At 45.4% G+C, this 7,534-nt stretch overlaps 1 long non-coding RNA gene across 1 annotated transcript; it reads left to right on the top strand.

Annotated features, from left to right (window-relative positions):
- The first annotated feature begins 1,977 nt into the window (after nt 1-1,977).
- On the top strand, nt 1,978-4,959 carry LOC111813993. The gene is made up of 3 exons (XR_002819088.1): nt 1,978-2,036; nt 2,729-2,798; nt 4,862-4,959. It is a non-coding gene; the product is annotated as an uncharacterized LOC111813993 (long non-coding RNA).
- The last annotated feature ends 2,575 nt before the right edge of the window (nt 4,960-7,534 follow it).

The raw sequence follows: 7,534 nt of genomic DNA, 5'->3' as shown, positions 1-7,534 counted from the left end.
ACTGGAGCCAGGAAGCAACACTCAAAGTAAAAACTAGCAACAAAGAGGTCCAATGCTCCTTCTCCAATGAGAACAAACAAATTCACCAGGAAAGCCAACATGAGGTCACCTGGCACACTAGCCCAGGAGAACCAGAAGCTTCCAGTGACTCCAGCAACTTCCACAGCTTCCCTAAGAGCCTCCCAACAGCCTATCCAGTTCTGCCTCTTATGCTGCCTGCAATAATCCTCAGGTGGGCCTCCCACACCCAGCACCATGCTAGCTCAGGTCAGCTAGGCGCAACAAGTTGACCACCAGCTGGCAATCCACCACACTTGCTATGGGCAGTGCTGGGTCACTTTCTTTAATCTTTTACATAGCCCAGGCCAGTCCCTCACTTGTCATTCAGGTCACCTGCCATAGTGTTTTGGAAAAATCTCATGACACAGTAGAAGAACTGGACACTGGTGCTTTTGGTTAGTTTTCTCTCATTGCTGAGACAAAAATACGTGCTTCCTGGAATTAGGGAAGGGAAGGTTTATTTATCTCACAGTGTGTGGAGGTTTCAGTCCGTAATCGGCTGGCTCCCAGGTAGAGTGGCACATGGCAGAGGGTAACAGTTCATGGTGGTAGAAAACAGCAAAAACAGCAAGAACAAAGAGCCCCTTTCCCTCCCTTATGTTGCATTCAGACTATTCACCCCAGGGTGGGTGTAGCACTCACACCCATAAAGCTAGCACTGGGTCATGAATTAAACACAAACTCTAGAAGCCCGTGCCATGACTGCATGTGGCTTTGGAGGACATCTAAGACACAAACTGTAACAACCAAAGACAGAGCTGTCAAGAAGCCAAAGGATGTGGCAGACAAATCCAGGATTGCACAAAGCGCAATTTAACTGAGGACTTACAGATAAAGTGGGCAACGGCATTCCAGGTGGATTGCTGTACCTCAGTGAAGGAGAAAGGAGTTTATATGCTGAGCTAAACAAAGACAGCTCGACATCAACTGGAACACTGTATGCCTGGCCTTTCTTGAAAGGTACTAACTTGTCCAATGCTGTTTAAGAAATAGTCTAAGCACCAGTGGCCAGCATACCCTGCTCCACTGACTATTATTTTTGTTTTTTTGGGTTTTTTTTGGTGGAACCAGGGATTGAACTCAGGCCCTTGTGTTTGCCAGGCAAGCGCTTATTCTACTGAGCTTAGTCTCCCAGCCCCTCCACTGACTATTGGAGTTGAGGCTTGGGAGGTTGACCGGGTTCAGCTGGTGGCAGACACAGTGGAATGGCAGCTCCTACCAAGATCACTGCAGTCATGTCACAGTGGGTCTCTTCTCACGGTTTTCTACCTCCCTGGGTTGTAGGAAGCAAGGATGGCAAGACTCAGAGACATAAGCCCAGTTTTGACAGATGCAACCTTCTGGCTCCTGTCCCTTTCTCTTGTTGGTTTGGCCACCACTCCTGTGAATCTGCTCTGGCAACAGCCTCGTGGGAGAGTGTCCTCATGGAGCACACTCTGGCTGTGGTGTGGGCATGGCTGTATCCTCCTCAGGCCTTAGTGTCTCTTCTGGGGTCCAGGACATATAACACAAAATTTACGAACTGAACATCTTTGAGTGTGTGAGGAGTGTTACGTGCGCTCACACTGCCGTGCAGCCACCCCCGCTATGCACTTCAAAACTTTCTCATCTTCCAAAACTGAAACTCCGGTACCCATGGAACAGTACCTTCCTATTCCTCTCTCCTCGTGCACTGGTACACCCTACTCTGCTTTTTCTCTGTGTATGGACGTACTCCAGGCATGCCAGGCAAGTGGAGTCAGACAGCATTTGTGCTTTGTGTGATTGGCTTAGTTTACTTGGCAATGTCCTCAAGGCTCCGATGTTGCATCATATGTTAGAATTTCGTTCCTTTTGAAGGATAAATACTCTGCCGCTGTATGGATCTACCGCAGTGTGCCTGCTCCTCCGTGCGCTGGTGGAAATTGGACCACAGCCGCCTCACTCAACCTCCTCATCGCAGAGACACTCAATACCTGCAGTTCAAAGAATGAGGGGTTTATTTTGGCTCATATTTTTGCTTCATGGCTGGCTGGCTGGAAAGCGGCTGCCACAGGGAAGGGCCTCCCAGAGAGCGGAGAAAGGAGCCAGGTAGGGAAAAGCACCACCCAGGTCATGCTTCCAACGCGCTCCTAGTCTCCGCCTCCTAGCGGCCAGTCAGAAATAGCGCCCACGTACTCCAGTCATCTTCAAAGGCGTGCAGCTTCCAGGGCTGTTATATCTAAAGCAGAGTAACAGCATTCTTAAAAAAAAAAAAAAAAAAAAAATCTTTTTTCATTTGTGTTTTCTAGAAATACTGTATTTTTAAATAAATCACCAAAGGCCAAGTATTTCTTGCCTTTGCTTTCAGTTTCTAGTGCATTAAGCTTGATTTTTTAAAACCAGTGGGTCTAGAAAACCACTAGAAGGACTTACTACCGCACGTTTCTGGGTTTCATCCTCAGAATCTCAGAGTCCATATTTCTGGGTGAAGCTTGAGAATTGCCAAGTCTCACAGGTTTTCAGGGTGCTGATGATGTTGAACCCCATTTTGAGAATTATTGCCCTAGAAATTCTGTTTGTTGTTGTTGTTGTTGTTGTTTTTTTTTTTTTTCAAGTACTGCCTACGACGTGGGGAAGAATAGCTGTCCACCCATATGCTTTCCAGAGAATCAAGTCACTCACAGGCCCTGCTGGCCTTAATCGCCAGGTGCTGCCCTGGAAGGATCCTTCTGCAAGCTGGCCACTGACCTTTGACTTCCATGACCTCACTCAACAAGGTGAGCCAGGCTGGACTCTCAGGAACTGGATGGCGTGAGGTGACACAGAAGGAAGTTAGATTGCTGACCAGGCGAAAATCTGAGGGGACTGACACTAGGGGGACCACTGTGGGTCTAGGCAGAAAGCCAGCGATGAAGAACTCAAGGTGGCCATGCGCCCAGAATCAGAGATCTCCATGCCCACTCCTTTTGTGAAGATCTCCCCTAACCTTTCCACTTCCTCCCTCCCTGCTGAGGCCATCCTGGCTGCCAGAAAGAATTGGCCCCTGGGCTTGGATTTCAGTGAAGCCATGAAGAGAAAATGCACCATGAAATTATATGGCTCCTGCTAAAGGGACGGCCATCTGCTTTTTCTTTAAGCCTTTTCCCTCTCCATAGTATTTGAAACCATTATGTTCTGGTGCTGTCTCTCCTTCCTGGCAAAACTGTGTACATTAAAAAAAAAAAGTCCTCATTTAAACAAAACAGAATGTAGAGTTTAAGGCACTGGTGAATTCCCTCAGGCATTTGTGGCTTCTCTACCATTTTCTATATATTAGTATTAATAATCTCTTAATTTTGTTCTTTCCGTTTCCCTTGTCCCAATTTTGGGATAAAAGTGTATAGTCTTCTCTTCTGCTGCATATCCTATAAGCTGTTCTGTAAGTGTACAGGTATATGCCCTGAACTTTGTCTCAAGTGATACATGACTTTAAAGTAGTCTTTCTCAGTGTCCTCTCAACATTTCTGAGCTTTGGAGGAAACTTGTCCCATTTTGGTGAATAAGATAAAAACATCAAGTAACAACAGGTGAAATAAAAAGCCAGATCCAAACAAAATTTAACAAAAAGTATTCTAAAAATAAACTTTAGCTCACAATTGTTAGCAGTAAAAACTTCGCTTTTTAAGGATATCCAGAAACAATTAAATGTGGCAAAAATGAGACATTTTGGTTCCATTTTTGAAGATGGACTTTTAAGAGGTGCTCTGGAGGGTACCACGTGACCACTGAACAAAGCACAGCCCCCAGTCACGGCGCATTTTCATCCCTGTTCTTTTTATTGTTTCCAGACACTGGAGCTGTCCTCCTGCGTAGCGTGTCCTGTTTTCACAAGGGAGACTCGATCGCCGTCTCTAAATGTCCATGGATAAGCTGCAACGCGAGCCTGTCTAGCAGAGGATACCTGATATTTCTCAAGTTACCAGCTCTGTGTTTTGACCTGGCAGGGGTTTCTCTGTGTTCCATGTAACTCTCGTCTCCTTACCTGGTCCAAGCATCAGAAATGACATTAGCCTTTTTTCAGCTTTTGAAGTCAGTCTATTTCACACAAGGGACATATCTTTGTGGGCGTTCTTCCACTGGTTTCTACCTCTTTCCAAGTATAGTACTTGTGCCCTTATCTACATTTTTGCCTTCTGGGATTCCAGTAACCCATAGTCAACCATGGTCCAAAAGCAGTGAGAGAAAAATTCCATGAAGGAACAATTTTTATTACAGTAGATCATTATAATTTCCTATTTTATTTTAGGTACTATTAATTTAATAGATTATTTTTTATGTTTAATTTAATTTTTTATCATTTTAAAATGTTTTATTATTTCTTTAGTTGATACAGGGCCTCGCTATGCAGCTTGCGATTATAGTGATCCTCCTGTCTCAGCATCCCCATCACGGGTATTACAGGCTTGTGCCACCACACTGGGTTACAGTGGCCAGCCTATGGTTCTGGGGCTGGCACAGCACGCAATGCGGGGGATCAAACCTGGGTCTTTGTACTTGCCAGGCAGACACTTAGACCACCAAGCTATCTGCCGAGCTCTCTTTTGGTCTTTTGAGCCAGGGTTTTACTAAGCAGTTCAGGCTGGCCTGCAACTCACTTTGCATCCCAGGCTGGCCTCAAACTCATAGTGCTCTTCCCTCAGCCTCCTGAGTGCTGGTGTTACAGGTGTGTGCCACCGCCCATGCTTTATTATAATGCGGTTTGGCATTATCCTTGATTTCAGGCACCCATGGGGGTCTTGGAATATACTCCTTAAGGATAAGAAAGATCAACTGTACTGATTTTGTCCTTTCCTTCTTCTAGTGATTGAGGGTCAGAAGATGTGGAGATGTATGTTTCCCTATTTCTGGCCCTGAGATGCATTTTATGAGAGGGTTCTGGGTTCCTTGCTGGACTGTCAGGTTCAGGTAGGTGGGCAGGGGATGAGGTAGGCTTTCTAGGATGTCTTCCCCCAGTGAGCGGGACAGGGGAGATGGTCTCTGCAGTAGCCAGTCACTGGACACGCCTTGCTGGAACCACTTGTGCTGCTAAGTGCGGGCTGCCTCTCCTTCTGTGCCACATGGGGCAGCAGGGGGTAGTGGTAACGTGGAGGCATTTCCATCAAAATGCAGGAAGGCGCCCACTCCAGAGGCACTCTTGGAGGATGGGCCAGAGGAAACCTTCTCCCCGTCTGCCATGGCCTTCCTGAGTGAGACTGTGCTCTAAACCGCAGCCAGCCTGTCCTGGGAGACCATCTTGCAATCTGCTTTCTGTTTCTCTGAGTGTCAGATCATTTCCCGAGAGACTGAAGTCCACGGTACCTTTTTCTTTGACTGTGAGCTGATGTAGCTTTTCCTTGGGTCACTGCAGTGGGTATTTGGGAACCATGGCTGGTGGGGTCTGGGAGGATTTCTGGATGGGGAGAAGTCAGAATCCAGACTCTCCTCATTTATTATTAATGAGCCCTTATGTAGGCACTGATTTTTATTTATTTATTTTTAAATTTAAAGACTTTCATTTTATGGAAAAAAGTAAAACTTTCAAAACAAAATAATAGGAGAACAGCAATAGTTAATACATTGCAGTGGATACAACTTGAGACCATACTCATAAGTGAACTGAATCAGACTCAGAGACTTTTATATATGAATGATAACAAAGAAAAATGCCCTATCTTTCAGTTCTGTGTAGTGGACAGAGTATGAAATTTAGACTTGGAAGTCTTTAATTCAGGTCTCAGCTCCACCAAATACTGGATAGATGATCCTTGGCTTCAGATTTCTTATCTGTTTGCCTAAGTTAATAATGATATTTCTACACAGAGCAGTTGCCACCTGTGCTTGGACTTTATTATCTCACACTTGCTTCTTAAAGTGGAGAGAAGAATCCTGTTTGCACTACTCTGAGACATGATCCCTTTTTCTTTCCCCTTGATGATGGTTTTCCATCTTAGAGAAGTGCCAGCCCCTCAATTATTATTATTTATTTTTTAGGTACTGGAGATCAAACTCAGGACTCCCCTACCATAGAGCTTACCCCTGCAGCCTTTTTTATTTTTTATTGTGAGACACGCTCTTACTAAGTTGCCCAGGCTGGTCTCAAAATTGAGATCCCCCTGCCTCAGTTTCCTGAGTAACTGGGATTATATATGTGTGCCAACCTTCATTTTTCAGCTGTGTCCTCTGATAGAGGTTGAGCTCCATCTTTGGATAAAGGCCATGGCTTCCTCTGCCCCGCCATCCTGTTCCTTAGGGCAACCTTGATTGCTTAGGATCTGGATTCTCAGGAAATGATATCCTGGAATCCATTAGCATTGACATAATACAAGGAAAACTGAAAAAGTAGATGCTCATTCATCCCATGAGTGCTTATGAACTGTCCATCATGGCTGGATACATTCTAGGTCACATTCTGATTCTCTCATTTAGTCTCAGGGTTTCCTAAAGAAACAAAGCCAGTAAGGTGGCTGTATGAGAGGGAAAAAGAGAGGGAGGGAGAGGGGAGAGAGAGAGATAGAGACAGAGACAGAGAGACAGAGAGAGACAGAGACAGAGACAGACAGAGAGACAGAGAGACAGGCATGCAGACAGAGACAGAGAGAAAGACAGAGACAGGGAGAGAGGCAGGGAGAGGGAGGGAGAGGAGACAGGGACTGGGAAAGAGGAAGGGAGAGAGGGAGGAGAGAGAGAGAGAGACAGAGAGAGAGAGAGAGAGAGAGAGAGAGAGAGAGAGAGAGAGATCTATTTTAAGGAATTTGTCATGTGATTATGGGAGCCAGTAAGTCTGAAATCTGCAGTGCAGACCAGGAAATGGGTAGTCTTGTAGTCTTGCATTTGAAGGCCATCTGAAAGCAGAGTTCTTTCTTCAATGGGGGAATCTCAGAGAAAGCCTTTCTCTTAAGGCTTTGAACTGATTAGAAGAGGCCCACTCACATGGTGGAGGGTCATTTGCTTTATGCAAACTCAACTGAGTTCAGTGTCAAAGCCACCTTAAAGATATCTTCATAACAATGTCTAGACTATTGTTTGACCAATAACTAGATCCTGTAGCCTAGCCAAGTCAATGCAAGAAAATTAACCATCATACTAGAAGAGCTATAAAATACATAAGAAGCCTGAGTCCCACTCCCAGTTACTCTGGTTTAATAGATCTTGGAGTAGCTGGGGTACTGGGATTCCTCAAAACGTCTCAGGTGACTGTAATGTGCAGCAAAGTACATAGGGGTTATAGCAAGAAACAAAAGGAAAACATGTGGGCTTGTTAGGAGTTTGTGGATAGTGGTTAGAGTCAAAGGACTGCCAGGTAAACAGATAATCATCTAGAGGTGGTACTGCCTCTTGGGATGCAGTAAAAGAAAGCAGACTGGGAGAATAGCAAGGATAGGAATGTTTCTAGATCAGGTGGTGGTGTGGGGAGGCCTCCCTTATCAGGAGAGGAGCAGGAAGTGATGACTTGTGAAGCACAGCAAGGAATCTTTCTGCTGTATTAATACTAGGC

Source organism: Octodon degus, unplaced genomic scaffold (assembly GCF_000260255.1).
Source record: "Octodon degus isolate 3935 unplaced genomic scaffold, OctDeg1.0 scaffold00253, whole genome shotgun sequence".
Classification (NCBI taxonomy): Eukaryota; Metazoa; Chordata; class Mammalia; order Rodentia; family Octodontidae; genus Octodon; species Octodon degus.
The sequence above is the reverse complement of the archived record's forward strand: the minus strand, read 5'-3'. Positions and strand labels throughout refer to the sequence as shown.